General features: G+C 38.5%; 1 long non-coding RNA gene across 1 annotated transcript; it reads left to right on the forward strand.

Annotated features, from left to right (window-relative positions):
• The first annotated feature begins 12,250 nt into the window (after nucleotides 1–12,250).
• LOC110885788 lies at nucleotides 12,251–15,544 on the forward strand. The gene is made up of 2 exons (XR_004882901.1): nucleotides 12,251–12,608; nucleotides 14,083–15,544. It is a non-coding gene; the product is annotated as an uncharacterized LOC110885788 (long non-coding RNA).
• Nucleotides 15,545–15,833: the final 289 nt, after the last annotated feature.

A 15,833-nucleotide genomic window follows, 5' to 3' on the forward strand; every position in this document is an offset into this window, starting at 1 on the left:
ACTGGAGCCTACCCGCGAAAGATAACGACTTAGACACCCAGTTATCAATCCTCCTATGAACTCTTTCCACCAGAATCTTACAATCACTGTAAGCAAGTCTAGAAGACACCAAGGAACTCCAAGATAACGAACAGGGAGGGATCCATCCTGAAACGGCATTAGCCGCAAAATTTGATCCTTAGTAAGGGAAGGAACATTGCCGAAAAAGATTGTACTTTTAGGGGCACTTGGAACCAAACCCGAAATCCTTGTAAACATGTTGAGCGCGTCCCGTAAGAGCCTAACCGAGAGGGTATCTGCATGAGCAAAGATAAATAGATCATCGGCAAAAGAAACATTAACAATCTTCTGTTTGGCACACTGCGGATGAAACTTAAACCCTGAGCCAATTTTCGAAGCACGCTGAAGCAGGAGAGAAAGAACTTCCATGACCAAAGTGAACAAGTAAGGAGACAAAGGATCACCCTGTCTAAGACCTCTCTTGCCACTAAAGTATCCATGCAGCTCACCATTGATACTCAAAGAATAGGAAACTGTAGACACACATTTCATAATCCACATGACCATTTTCCTATGAAAACCGAAACCCTCCAAGATAGCTTTAAGAAAAGACCAATTGACCGTGTCATAAGCCTTTTGGATATCAATCTTCAAGGCACATCTAGCCGGGCCTCTATCAAGATGGTAGTTATGCATAAGCTCCTGCGTTAGAAGAATGTTATCGGTAATTTTGCGGCCTGGGATAAAAGCTGACTGATTAATGCTAACTAATCCATCCAAGCTCCCTTTAATTCTATCCGTAATAATCTTGCTAATGCATTTAAAGAGGACATTACAACAGGATATCGGCCTATAATCAAGAACCGAATTAGGAGAATCCTTTTTAGGGATTAAAGCAATAATAGTGTGATTAATCTGCTTCAACATTTGGCCATTCTCAAAAAAATCCAGAACTGCATTCGTCACTTGATCTCCTACCACATCCCACGAATGTTTAAAAAAAGCCGATGTATACCCATCCGGACCTGGCGCTTTGTTCTCACCAATACTAAACATAGCTTTTTTAACCTCATCTCGGGTAACCGACCGCACCATATGATTAGCCGAGAGAGCATTCAGAGTGTTAGCACATAAATCTCCAAAATCAAAATCCTCCACCTGGTAATCCATACCCAAGAAGTTCGTATAGTGATTAATAAAAGCCGTAGAAACTTGATCACCCTCGAACTGGTTCCCTTGCGCATCCAGAATACTAGAAATTTTATTCCTAGCATTTCTGCTTTGCACACATTTATGGAAGAACCTCGTGTTTGCATCCCCCGCGCTCAACCATTCAACCTTGGCTTTCTGTTTAAGAAAGCACTCCTCGTCATAAGCAGCCGATTGAAAATCCAGAAGACATGTGGCAAGCTCATCCCGAAGTAGCAAATCCAAGGGATTTGCATCCACTTGGTTCTGAATATTATCAAGTTTAACCCGCAAATCCTCAACCCTTTTATGCAAGTTACCTTGCTGAAAAAGAATTTTACGAAATAGAGGTTTCAAATTTCTCATCTTTTTAACAACCGCAAACATGGAATGACCATGGATCTCCTTAGCCCACTCCGCTGAAACAACCTGCTTGAACTCAGGTTTTGAAACGATGAAATTCGGAAATTTAAACGGTTTCGGTTTAGTGTTAATCGCCGAAGAAAACTTGAATATGCACGGAGAATGATCCGACAAGCGGGCCGGTTTGAACAAGGCATACCCATTCGGAAATAAATCTAGAAACTTTAGATTACCCATGACCCGATCCAGCTTCTTCATAACTCCAAAACCCTCTCTCGGTTTTTGGTTCCACGTATAGTGGATACCATGACTCGGAACATCTAACAATTCGGTCTCCTTAATACATTCAAAAAATTCCCTCATGCCAATCGAATGGTTCGAGGGACCGGATAAACAATCTTCCATATTGAGAGCAACATTGAAATCCCCCATGACAATCCATGGCTTATCACGAGCCAAAGCATTAAAGTTGCAAAGGTCCTCCCAAAGAGCACGACGATCATGGTATCTGTTTTCAGCATAAACAAAGGAACAGAAAAAAATTCTATTATCAGCTTTTATCAGAACTTGAGTATGCATCACCTGGTCAGTCTGCGAGATCACCATAATATCAACTACATCAGAATTCCACCCAAGAATAATTCTAGTACCTCTGGAACATAACCCCCCATTCGAAGTCCAATTCCAGCCGCTAAAAACTTTGTTACAAATAACAGAAAGTTTATTAATATGGATGTGCGATTCTAACACTGCACAAATATTCAGCTTGTTTTCAGCAATGAGAACCCGAACCTCAGCTTGTTTAAGGGGCCGGTTCAAACCCCTAATATTCCAAGCTGCTACACTATCCATGTAAACCCTTAAAACCGGGAGTGCTTGCCCCCTCAGCATTGCTACCAAGCGATTTGTTGCTCATAAAATTAGACATTTCCGTTGGCACAACCTCAACAACTTCTTCCTCATAGTCGTCAAACGGACTACTAGGAACATCCACTTTAGGCTCCGTTGACTTCACATTACCTGGAGGGATATCTGCACCCCCATCCGATTTAGACAAAACTTCAAATGGGTTTTTAGTCTCTACATTGGCCTTCACAGTAGTATCCGACTTATCATCCTTAGTACCTGAAGTGCTCGCACCCGAGTTTCCTATTTTCGGCCTGTACACAAAGTTTGCCCTCTGTTTCTTTTGCAAAACACGCTTTCTAGCCACTTTCCTCTCATCAGTTACGAAACCCTCATCATCAATCACAACCTGCTTAGCTTTTGGAACTATATTCTTAGGGCAGGATTGATCACTATGACCAAAAACACAACAAGTCGAGCACCTCTGAGGTTTCCATTCGTATTCAACCTTCACCTTATGAGTAACATATCCATCCTCCACAAGGTTAGGAATAGCAACCGTAATATACTCTTTCAACTCATTATCCGCACTAATCTCAATTAACGCACGAGCAAAACTACTTCTCCCCCAGTTATCAACACACATATCAGCCGTATAACCATCCAACCGTTTAGGGGTACCCAACTTAGACGCTAGTAAACTCAGCCCATCATCCGTGTAAATAGCAATAGGAACATTATGAAGTTTCACCCAAATCGGAACTGATTTAATGCACTCCTTTTTGAGACTGACCGAAGGCGACCAAACATTCAAGAAAAGAGGCATTTTTCTAATCAACCATGGCCCTCCTTCAAGCACTTTCATCATCCCCTCCTTAGAGTCAAATTTGAAAAAGAAAAAACCTTCAGCATTCATCATGATCTTAACAAACCCATGTTTAGACCAAACATTTTTAGCATAGTACTCCACAACAGGAAAAGGTAACCGATTGCCCAAGAAATATCCATACAAAACATTTTCAAACTTATCCTGAACCTTTTGGATTACCTCACGAGGAATAAGAATATCAGCATCCTTAACTGTCTCTGTAGCGTCCAGCTTACGAAAATTAACCTCTCTTTTCAGCAAATTCTGCGTTTTAACCTTATCAGCATACGACAAAGAGGGAGCATCATTGACCACATTACTCGAACTGGGATTAGCTTGGCTATCCGTGTTGGCTGCCGAAGACCCATCCCCATAATCCCCATAAATTCTGAGTTACTTATGGAGAACGGTTAAAGCTTTTGGTCTAATGTCGTGAGGGTCTAGATTGTGGGCTAGTGGTCGTTTTGCTTGATTTGCTTTGTTTTCCATGTTGGTTGTTTATTCTTGTTTTACTTTCATGAGGGTATGTCTCATGACTGAACTAGTAAGGATGTTACCTTACTACTTGTTTTTTGATTGGTTGTGAATATATAAAATCACCGGGGTAACCCTTTACCCAAAAAAAAAAAAAAAAAAAAAAAACGGGTCGAAAGCACTTAGGTTAGGTTTCAACCTAGGGTGTAGGCTTTGTTAAACCATATCACATGAGTTCCAACACTCATTTTGTTTACAAGACCTCGTTCTGTCCGATCTTCCGATTTAGGTGTCTATTGTTTGACTAGCGATTCGATTATTAGGTGCTGCTTGAGTTTCCTTGGTTTGAATGAGCTTGTTGAGTTCTTTAGATTAAGGATACTTTGCACTTCAATGTGAGTACATAGTTCCCCTATTTTACTGTTTTCAATTGTTTTGGGGTGATTCATATGTACAAAACGAATTTCAAGGTTTAAACGATGATTTAAAAAACGATTAAGATGGTTTATACAAAACTAATAACGATTTCAATAATGTGAACAAACTTGTTGGTTGTAATTACATAATGAATGACATTCATTAGCTCTGATCAAGCCGACCAGTATTAGGTTATGGTACCATAGGATCTGACAAATCCCATTATCAGACTGCACCCATGGTTATGTGTGGGGGTTATGTAGGTAACGACCGAATCTGTGATTATTAACTTACCCTTTGGTGGTTTGTTAATACGAGAAACGAGGTAGTCGAGTCATGAAGGTTTGAATGTTATTAGCGAAACGACCAAAAGTAGTTTCACTATTAAAACGAATACGATTTTGGGATGAATTAAACGATTTGAGACGATTTAAACGAATTAAACGATTTGGATAAACGATTGGTTTTGGGTAGTGATTAGATAATGGGACGGGTGTAGTATGATAGAATCATGGTAGATACACCACTGGTACATCTTATATATAAGTGCTTCTATCATATTACATTGCGTGTCATTATTTAGTTCACTTGGGAAACGATTTGAAACAATGTCACACAACGAGGTTTTCGAAATGATATAAACCATACGAGTTTTATTAACGAGTTTTTACGAGATGTTATACGATTTGGTTTATTAAAACAAATGTTTTTGAGTTAAGAGTCATGGCTACGAGATTTTATAAACTATAATCAATTCGATTTGAGTTGGTTAACTATGTTGCAATACACTTTTCAAAACGAGGTTTGTATTTTGACTCTTGTAGTCTAACGAGGTAACGCAACATATAAAAGAGCCATGAATCAAATACTCCCATAAAACCTATGTACTCGCCAGCATTTCTTTGCTGACTCTATTTTTACATATGTTTCAGGTGGTATTGCTTAATGTTGCTTGCTAGGAAGCTCGTGTCACGTAGGACCTGGACGAGGCCTTAGTGACTTAAAAACATTTATAAACAATATGTAGTTTGTTTGTTTTGATTTAAAGACAATGTACATTACTTAATAATTCAATAAAACGAAACATTTGGTTACCATGGTTGTGGAACAATAATTCTGTTGCAACACTCCCCGACGTTTCCGCCACGGTTTGTTGTTTTAACGTGGTCGGGGTGTGACACTCTAACCCTTATCTCTAACTTCAATTTATAATGATGATTTTGCAGGATAGTCACCTCAATGACGTCAGGATCTTAACGGCTAGTCCGCTTATAACGGCTAGTTCTCCGGATGATTCGTTGCGGATAAGGACGAGAAAATATAACTCGTTATTTGCATCATTACTCCTTATATTTTGGGGGCAATTGTTAGGGGAGGATTTTCCAATGATCTGTGGTCCTCAATTGCCGTTGGGTTTAGTGATCCTCACTTCTGTTTGAGCTAGTGATCCTTAGAAGTATTGCAGGATCAGGATCATGGATCATCATAAGTTAGCTTAGATATTCCTGGAGCAGGAGTACGAGCTTGGACTTGGTCTTGGCGATATTCCTGGAGCATATTCCATGTTTATTCCGCACGTGCATGACTGAAGTGGACGTTATGGAGTTCGTGGAGGACTTGCATGAAATGCGGATAGTTAGTTAGCTTAGATATTTTCTATTTTTAAAAGGGGATAGCGAGCTAAATAGAAACACTTGGCTATTTTTAGCTTAACACACACACTCGTAACTGCTCTTGACAATTCACTTGGCGATTACACATTTTTGTGCACTTTACACTATAGTGATCCTTGTAATTAGCTCGCTATCGTCCGAAGTTGTAAAACATTTCTTGGTTAATCTGAGTTGGTGATCGATAGTTTCCATCACCCGAGGTTTTTTATGCCGGAGATCATTCATTGATCAAGGGCTTTTTCCTCGTATAAATCTCTGTGTCACTTGTTCATTACATTTCAGAGTGATCCTTAATATCTTTCATTAATTCAAGCATTGTTGGGATTGAACCCTACCAGAGGAACAGATAATGAAAGCCAAAACCGGATCACAACAGTGGACTCACAATAAGCAGCAGTTTACTATAAGCTTTCCCCTTGACTGTGGCTCCAACATCTGCTATACTCCAAAGAACTGTTTTTATCAACATCTGCTGACCTACAACTGCTGTTCTATTGAAGGACTGATGAAGACTAAAAGCCCTGCTGTTCAATCTGCTGCCTTGAGTTAGGCACTACTGATCATGACAAGTACTGCTGGGTTCACAGCAGTAGAACGATGCAGCAGCAGTTTTATTCATCTCATGAAATGTAATGCAATATCAGTAGTTAGCAAAGCAGTAGTTGTATAGATCAGTAGATAGAGTTTGTTGGGTTGTTAGATGTCACTTTCATGGTGACGTCAGCTGAGATGCTTCAGTGGTTTGGATTGTCTATAAATGTAATAGTACTCTGTACTGTTACACTTGATCGTTTTGAGTGAGTTCTTCTCCTCAATTCAATCCTTTCATCTTGTACAACCAACCTTGGGGTATCAGGCTGAGGGGGAGTTTAGTTATGTAAGCATGCTTGTAATCTTTTGATTTTCCCCGGCTCTAGCTAATATGCAGATCCCGAGTTTAACGCCAAATAAAAAAGACACCGTTGCCTGGATTGATAATAACGGAAAGGAAACAACATACTCATCCAAGAATGTTTGGGATACACTTCGGTTAAGCAACCCAAGTGTAAACTGGTATCGAGTAGTTTGGTTTTCTCAGTGTATACCGCGTCATGCATTTCTCATGTGGCTAGTGATTGGGAACAAGCTGAAGACGCAAGATAGGTTGAAGCCTTGGGAGGTTGGTGGTCCCGTAAACTTGCGGCTGATGTGTTGTCCTTTGTGTCAGCACGGTATTGATTCTCGAACGCATTTATTCTTCGAATGCCCTTTTTCGACACAAGTGTGGATGATAGTTAAACCCATGGGAGCAATGCAACACATCTCGGATAAGTGGGAGGACATTTTTCAGCATCTTGTTCTCACATCAGGTTCAAAATTAGCAAAGCACGTTATTGGAAGGATTCTGGTTGCAGCGTCCGTTTATCAGATTTGGCTAGAAAGGAATTCCAGGTTGTTTGCGAGCACGCAACGCTCAACTCAGCAAGTTGCGGATGCGGTCAACTCCTCGGTTCGATTGAAGTTGGTAACTTTGAAGTTCAAGGATTCGAGACAAGTGGTGAAAATTCTTGAAGATTGGAAGCTGCCGAAAGGGCTAGTAATTTACGATCAACTAGGCTAATATGGTTGTGTTAATGCTCAGATCTAATTAGTGTTCGTCTAGGATGCTAGTCTGATTTGTTTGGTGTCTAGTTGTGGTTCGTGCGTTAGATGTTTTTCTTTCTTGGTTGTACATTTCCCCGGCATGTCGGGGATTTGAATTGGTAGTCGTCTCTGTCTACCACTTGTTCCTTTTTGGTTTTGTTGTGATATAAAATTTACCAGGGTGAAACCTTTACCCAAAAAAAAATCTTTTGATTTTCATTGTAATCATTCAACTTAATGAGAAAGCATGTGTTTATCAAACTATTCTCTTCTTTGATTGTGTTTACAAAGTTTGAATCCATTTCCGCTGCACTTTACATTGTTTTATATTCATTGATTTGTCAAATTCTTACAAACTAGCACAATCATGACAGCCTCAGATCTTAACAAGCATCACACCTCACAACAGAAAGTTTGGTTGCATTATCATTGCTTGATTTTTGACCAAAACAGTAGGGATTACTGATTCTGCTCCAAATACCAAAGAGAATGGAGTTTGACCAGTAGCATTCTTGGGAGTTGTCCTGTCAGCCCATAATACATAAGGTAGCTCTTCTGCCCATTTTCCTTTCTTGGATCCAAGCTTCTTTTTCAAGTTGTTGATGATGATCTTGTTGGATGATTCTGCCTAGCCATTAGCTTGTGGGTGGACTGGTGTTGATGTTATCATCTTAATCCCCCAGCTGTCACAAAAGTTAGTAGTTCTACTCCCAATAAATTGGGATCCATTATCACAGACAATTTCAGAAGGAATACCAAATCTAGTAATAATATTTCTTTTGATAAAGGATATCACTTCTTTTTCTCTGACTTGAGCAAAGGCTTCAGCCTCTATCCACTTTGAGAAATAGTCAGTCATAGCAAGCATGAATACTTTTCCACTAGGTGCCTTGGGAAGTTTGCCAAATATATCCATCCCCCATCTCATAAATGGCCAAGAAGAGAGTATAGGATGCAAGAGCTCTGCTGGTTGGTGAAGGATATTACTAAGTCTTTGACAAGGATCACATCTTTTAGCATAATCCACAGCGTCCTTCTTCATAGTAGGCCAATAATATCCTGTTCTCAGGATCCTTGAGAATAATGCCCTGCCCCCAGTGTGGTTTCCACAATCTCCTTCATGAAGATCCTTTAAGACTTCTTGGATTTCAGGATCCTCAATACATCTTAGATATGGTCCTGCAAGAGATCGTTTATATAACATGTTATTCAATATCGTAAACTAAGATACCTTAATTTTGAAAGCCCTGGGGTTTTCTCCTGTAGGGATCTCTCCATGTTGGATATATCTCATGATTGGAAGGATCCATGATCCTGAATGAGATTGTGTATCATCACTAGGGATAATTGCAGAATCCTCTCCTATCTCCATAGCTACATGATCCTCAATAGCAGGCGTTAGGATATGGATAATAGGGATTTTGATATCCTCTGGGATCTTCAAGGATGATCCTAGATTGGCCAATGCATCAGCTTCTGCATTCTCTTCTCTAGGTACCTGTGTCAAACTAAAGGAAACAAAAGAGAGTGCCAATTCTTTGACTATCTCTAAATATTTGATTAGCTTTTCATCTTTTAACAGCATAGGATCCATTAAAGTGATTAGTGATTAATAATGAATCTACATATACCACAAGATACCTGATCCTCATATGCTTAGCAATTTGCAAACCAGCTACCAAGGCTTCATATTCAACCTCATTGTTAGTAGTTTGGAACTCACAAGCTATAGAGTGGGGTATTATGTCCCCCTGTGGCGATTTTAGTAGTGATCCAAGCCTAGTTCCTTTGACATTAGAGGCTCCATCAGTGAAGAGTATCCAAGGATCCTTAGTTTCCTCTAGCTGTTGGACTTCTAATTCAGCTTCCCTTTGCAAGTAAGGATCCTGCGAACAAAATGGTTAGAAATAAACAGAGTAATAACAAGACCATCATGATGAGGATCCTGAACGTCAACGCGATCATCCTCATCAAAAGTTATGATTTTATCCTTGGTAACGGTGGAGGTTCGGATGGGTCTGTCTCCATTGTCCATCTTGGTTTCCTTGGCATGTCTTTTGGCTGCTGAGAAGGAAGTACCACAAATGTCTGACCCGCCGGATATAAAGTTTATGACTTGTGCGTCTGCTGGAGGAGCAGGAGCCTTTTCTGGGATCCTTTCAGGATCCTGGATCCTTGACTTCTTTCGTCCCAAAAGTTCCTTTAGGTGCCCCTTGCTCAACAAGTAACCAATCTCTTTTCTTAGTGCAATGCACTCTTCAGTGAGATGCCCGAAATCCTCGTGATATGCACACCATTTAGATTTGTCTTTTGTAGTAGCTGGTTTATCACTTTTTCTTGGCCACCTAGCTTTCTCACCTAAATTCTACATTGCAAGAATTAGTCCATTGTTATCAACAGAAAAACAGTATTCGGAAATTGGAGGATAATCCTCATCATCCTCTTCTTGTTCTACTGCATGCACATTCTGGTTATCAGACTTGTTGTAGGATTTGAACTTGTTATTCTTAAAGTAGGATCCTTGCTTTTCCTGTTTCGAGGATCCTACCAGTCTCTCCTGGATCCTTTTGTCATCCTCTAATCGGATGAACCTAAGGGCCCTGGTTCTTACCTCATCAAGATTCCTGCATGGGGTCATAACAAGATCATCATAGAATAATGAATCCCTAAGTAAACCCATTTTAAAGGCTTCTACAGCCGTGGCAATATCCAGGTTAGGAATATCTAAGGATTCTTTACTAAACTTAGTGATATAATCTCTAAGTGATTCATTTTGACCTTGAGTTACCCTATACAAATCACTAGTTAAACGATCAAATTTTCTACTACAAGAGAATTGATTATTAAACAGGTTAACTAGATTAGCGAATGAAGTAATAGAGTAAGGGGGAAGACTTAGCAGCCATTTAAGAGCTAATCCTGTAAGTGTGGATCCGAAACCCTTGCATAGACATGCTTCTTTTAACCTCTCAGGGATGGGGTTGATCTCCATCCTTTCTCTATATTGAGCGACATGTTCTTCAGGATCTGTCGAACCATCATACAACTTCATAGTTGGTATTTGGAACCTTTTGGGTATCTCAGCATCACAAATAGGTGGTGCAAAACGAGATATCTTATGGCTCCCATCTGCAATTTCAGGAATAGGTTTAACCACTCCTGGAACGCTGGATATCATATCCTTCAGCTTCTGTAATTCTCTAGCCATAGCTTGATTGATACTTGTATCCTGCATAAAGCCATGGTTAGTGTTATAAGAATTATTAAAAGTGTTATCTGCCGGAGGATTTAAGTTTGGAAACCCGGATGTGAATCCATATTGTCGAGATTCTGGTATAATTGAAGGGCCAGAAGAAACAATGGTCTGCATTGGGATGAAATCTCCTTGATGGATATCTGAACTTCCAAGCTGCAAGCTTCTTAAGGATCCTTGATCCTGAGAGACATTGGATCCTTGATGTGCTGTGAACTGGGGTCTTAGAGGATAATCCATGGATCCGAAAACCTGAGAGGATCCTTGAACCTGAGAGGATCCTTGAACCTGAGAGGATCCTTGAACCTCAGAGGATCCTTGAACTAGCTGTGTCTCCATGTACCATCCTAAGCTGGCGAAGGATCCTTGATGCTGGGAGAAGGATCCTAGAGCCTGAGTCATGGCTGACGATCCATAATGCATTCCTCTTATTCCGCCTAAGTATTGGACATCCGGAGCTGCAGAATGCTAGGAGGTTGTGACCGGGGTGTCGAAATTCAGAGACCTAGGCATCAATGGGGAATAATCCTCTGCTGATCTCTTCTGTTTCTTGATATCTCCAATTTCCTTGAGAATCTTTTCGTTGGTCTTATCCTGCTGCTGTATGTGATCCTTCATCTGCAAAATCAAAGTAAAGAGGTCACTAGTAGTAGGATAAACAGAAGAAGTTGGAGATTTTGAGAAAATAGGGCTCGGTCTCTTTGCAGGATTTTCAACATTCTTCTGGGATCCAGAAGGTGGGGGAGGCAAAGGTGGAACGCCCTGGGATGAACTGATTGCCGGCATTGCACTCGAAGTGGTTTTTCCTTGAGAAGCCATGCGGTTGAGGGTAATGAACCGGAATGAATGGAATGAATAAAATTTCTCAGAAATGAAGCACCAATTGCCCCATGGTGGGTGCCAAACTGTTTTGGTCAAAAATCAAGCAAAGATAATGCAACCAAATCTTTTGTTGTGAGGTGTGATGCTTGAATCAATGAACAATGTTAAGGATAACAAACAAATGTAATGAACAAATGACACAAGGATTTATACGAGGAAAAAGCCCTTGATCAAGAGTTGATCTCCGGCATAAAAAATCTCGGGTGATGGAAACTACCGATCACCAATTAAGATTAAACAAAAGAAATTTACAACTCGGGATGATAACAAGCTTGTTACAAGGATCACTAGTGTGTAATGTGCAAAAAAGTGTATGAAATCGCCAAGTATTGTTCGAGAGCTGGCTGAGAGCTGTTACGAGAGTGTGTGTATGCCAAAATTAGCTAAGTGTTCTACTCTAGCTTGTTATCCCCATTTTAAATTAGAAATGACTAAACTAACAAACTGTCCGACAATTATGCAAGCCCCCCACTGTAACACCCCGAAAACGGGTTTGGTAATCAAACCACGTTAACACTACACGACGGGTAAAATACAGTAAGTGATAAAACTTACCCGGTAAATTATAGTATTTAAATAAATAAATCTAATATATATATATATATATATATATATATTAAAAGGATGAGAAATACTTTGAGAAAGCAAAGTATATAAAAAGGCCCGAGATTTAACGGGACTTAAAATAAAACGGGTTGTGAACAAGATAAAGTAACTAGGAAATAAATAACTTAGTACAAGTCTTGTAATTAAATGAAAGAAGTTAGTTTGATGTGAAAATAGTCTAAAAATATAAACTAAAGGGGCTGATTATGTATAAGTGGCCAAACTAGACTTTTATAAAAAAAAAAAAAAAGAAATCACACACACACACATCAGTGTGTGCGTGGGGAACGACCAGAGCAGGAAGAAAAAGGGTAAAACCCTAAACTCCACAAAATCTTCTAATTGAAGGTGCAATTGAAGACCAAACTCGGATTTGAATACATATAAACGATCACCGAGCTAAGGGGATCGTAAGGTATGTCGAAATTTATAGTTTGGTGATATTTTGAGTTTGTGATAATCATGCATGAATGAAATTTTAGTGTGAATGATTGAATGTTATAGTGAAATTGACACTAGTATAAGTCTAGGAACGAACCCTAGATGTGAAATTGGTAATTAATGTCATAAACAAGTGATTGAAGGATTAACCTTGTAAGTGGTAAATGGGTTTTATGAAAATATGATGAACACTTGAAAAGTGATGGTAAATCTGAGAAAAATTGATGTTACGATGCAAGATTTGATATTGTTCATGAGTGCTAGACATAAGGGTTTGATTTAATGATTGAAACTTGGTTAAAAATATTAGCCATGAACTAAATAGAAGAGGTATAAAAATCATGCCCATAAGGTGCTCGTTAGAATGCCCAAGTGAATCGTGTTGTCTACTAGTTTGTATGTAGAGCTTGATTTGATGATTTCATGAGTAGTGAGTTTATGACAAATCTTGATTTGCATGAAATTAAACATGATGGTGTATGAGAATCACCAAAATATGTTAATTTTAGTTCTAGTTCTTAAATTGACAAAGATAAATTTGAGAAGATGATAAAATTAGGATTCATATGATGACTTCTTGAAATGGATGAGGTTTTTGACATCTCTTAACCTACAATCACTATGTTATAGGTTTCTAACCATTACCAAGAGTTTAATAAGGGTTTTAGCTATGGAAATGGGTTGCATTTGATGGTTTGGGTCGAATTTAAAAGGACCCTAAACATGATTTCCGCAGCTTTTTATATGGATTTTTACTAATCTTAAAAAAATCATATAAAATCAACCGTTTATCCGTTTCGGGTGTTCCATACCTTTTCGGAAAGCTTATGAAGTAAATTTTTACTGTTTTCAATCATAAGAAACAAATGTGGTTGTTAAATAGGTCAAAAAGGCGAATTAAAACTGCTGTTGAGAACTTGAAAGCTGTTAAAAAAATGAAAAATATAGTTGCTGAGCTGATTTTATAAAAATCATATAAAATCATAGAAAATTCGTTAGAAGCTGTACCTTATATGTTTGCGAAGGTATTGGAGTGTTCTACGATCCATCTTTGAACATGTTGATCTAATTCAGATTTTAAACGGGTCAAAATGGTCAATCACAGCAGCTAAATAGAAAATCGCTGCACATAAATAATGTTTTTATTAACCAAGAAAAAGACATAGGATTGTATATACTTGCTTTAGGCATGAAGTATTGATTGTTGGGAACAAATGGCACTTTATGTGACATGCTTAAAGTGTTTAAAATCACTTACTAACTAGTTGTATAAGTAACTTCACTAACGGGTCAAACGGTTAGTGAATGAAAAGAATTATGGTGTGAAACTAATTGTTGAATATATGGCATGTTTTGATTGATAAGTGTGTAAAAAAAAGGGGGTCCATAGGGTGTTGGCCATTATATAGGATGACCAATCTAACCATCTTATGGATGTTATGATATAGTTGACTCTAAACAAGCTAGGTGGGAGCTTGGAAAGGAACGGGTCAAACGGATCATGGATGCGAAGAATGTTTGCGCGAACGCGAGGTAAGTAAAGCTTACACCCATTTGTAGTAAACGTATGTATTTTATAGATGATAAATGTGACAACCGATTACATTCGAAATTGAAGTTCCGACACTAAGCAATATGAGTCGGAACGAATAAAAATGATCAAAACCATGGTTAATGGTAAAATGGACAAAAGGGTAATTTCGTCGTGGATCGACTAAGAATTTATAAGATTTCTTTAAGGTTACCTTATAGCGAAACTAGTAATGGGAAAAAGGGTAAATTAGTCACATGTTGACTATATGTAAGTTGGGATTAAAAAGAATACCCATGGTGTAAGCCATAACGAGTTAGATACGTAAGAAGAATGATCTTGTAGTTAAAACTTGAAATGGGTTGAATGGGATATTAAAAGCCATGATTTGACATAAGTATAAATGTTTGGTCATAAATACCAAATGGGTCAAATGGTGGTGATGACACTATTTGACAATATCGACTAATGTTTGGTTGTTAAGTTAAATGTTCGCAGGAGTGAACGGGAAGTGGATTATTGCGTTGCTATAAAGTAGCGGCTAATAAAAGAAAGGTACAAAACGGGTCTATATGTTGACTCGAGCCAGGTACGCATTAATTAGATCATGGCGATATGCGTAGTTGAATTTTAGAATATAAGTTACTATGAAATATAGCGATGATATCGCTACATTGAATATTTGGTCAAAAGATGGTTAGAACTCGTTGGTAGTCGTCAAAAAGGAAGGAATTCCGTAGACGAGCCAAACGGGTCGAATAATCAAGTAAGGCATGGTTATTGTTTCGGATTATGATGGTTTGATGGTTGATTTTGAATATTTTATAACATATTAGAAATATGAGGTTTTAACGAATTAGTATCATAGAAAACTGAAAACCGAGAGTTGGGTCTTGGAGTAATGATCAAACAAAACAAAACCTGACATTCCAGGTACTACCGTAAATTACGGTAGAACCGTAAATTACGGTGGTTGTGATATGGTTTACGGAGCAGATCTCCTGGTTTACGGTGACCAGACACTTCCAGGTCTCACCGTAATCACCGTAATTTACGGTGGATTCAGAATCACTTTTTATATTTTTGTTATTTATAATGTGGCATTAAGCCTTGGGATTATATTATTATATATCAACGTCAAAACTAATGATTTTAACGGTTTTGATCATAGGAGAATGCCAAGAGTGCCCGGATGAAGATCAAGCTCGATGAGGAACCGAATACAATAAAATCTAACACTCGGGATTAAAGCTTCCGCACGGCGTTACGCCATATCTTTTAAACAACGAACTTATCTATATTATGTTGAAAACTTTTAAGTTGTAAAAGTTTTAGATTACTTGTATTTTCTAAGAATACTTAATCAAATTTCATGTTTATTTTCGTTATTTATACGAAAACTATAAAAATTTAACATGGGTGTTACAAGTTGGTAATCAGAGCTCATGGTTAAAGAGTGAGGTGTGTTCGGTTCGAGGCTTGATCGTAAATCCGGTAAGTACATGTATGTTAATGGTTTAGTGTGCTAAAGTGTTGTAAACAACACATAGGGTTATCGTGTGATACACGTTACCCTAATTAAAATGATTGATATAGTTAATAAAAATACGCGCGTTGGCGCGTGTAGAAAAAGCCTTGTATTATAATACGGGTGATTATTAAAGTTGA

The sequence above is a fragment of the Helianthus annuus genome, chromosome 16, assembly GCF_002127325.2.
Source record: "Helianthus annuus cultivar XRQ/B chromosome 16, HanXRQr2.0-SUNRISE, whole genome shotgun sequence".
NCBI classification, from domain to species: Eukaryota; Viridiplantae; Streptophyta; class Magnoliopsida; order Asterales; family Asteraceae; genus Helianthus; species Helianthus annuus.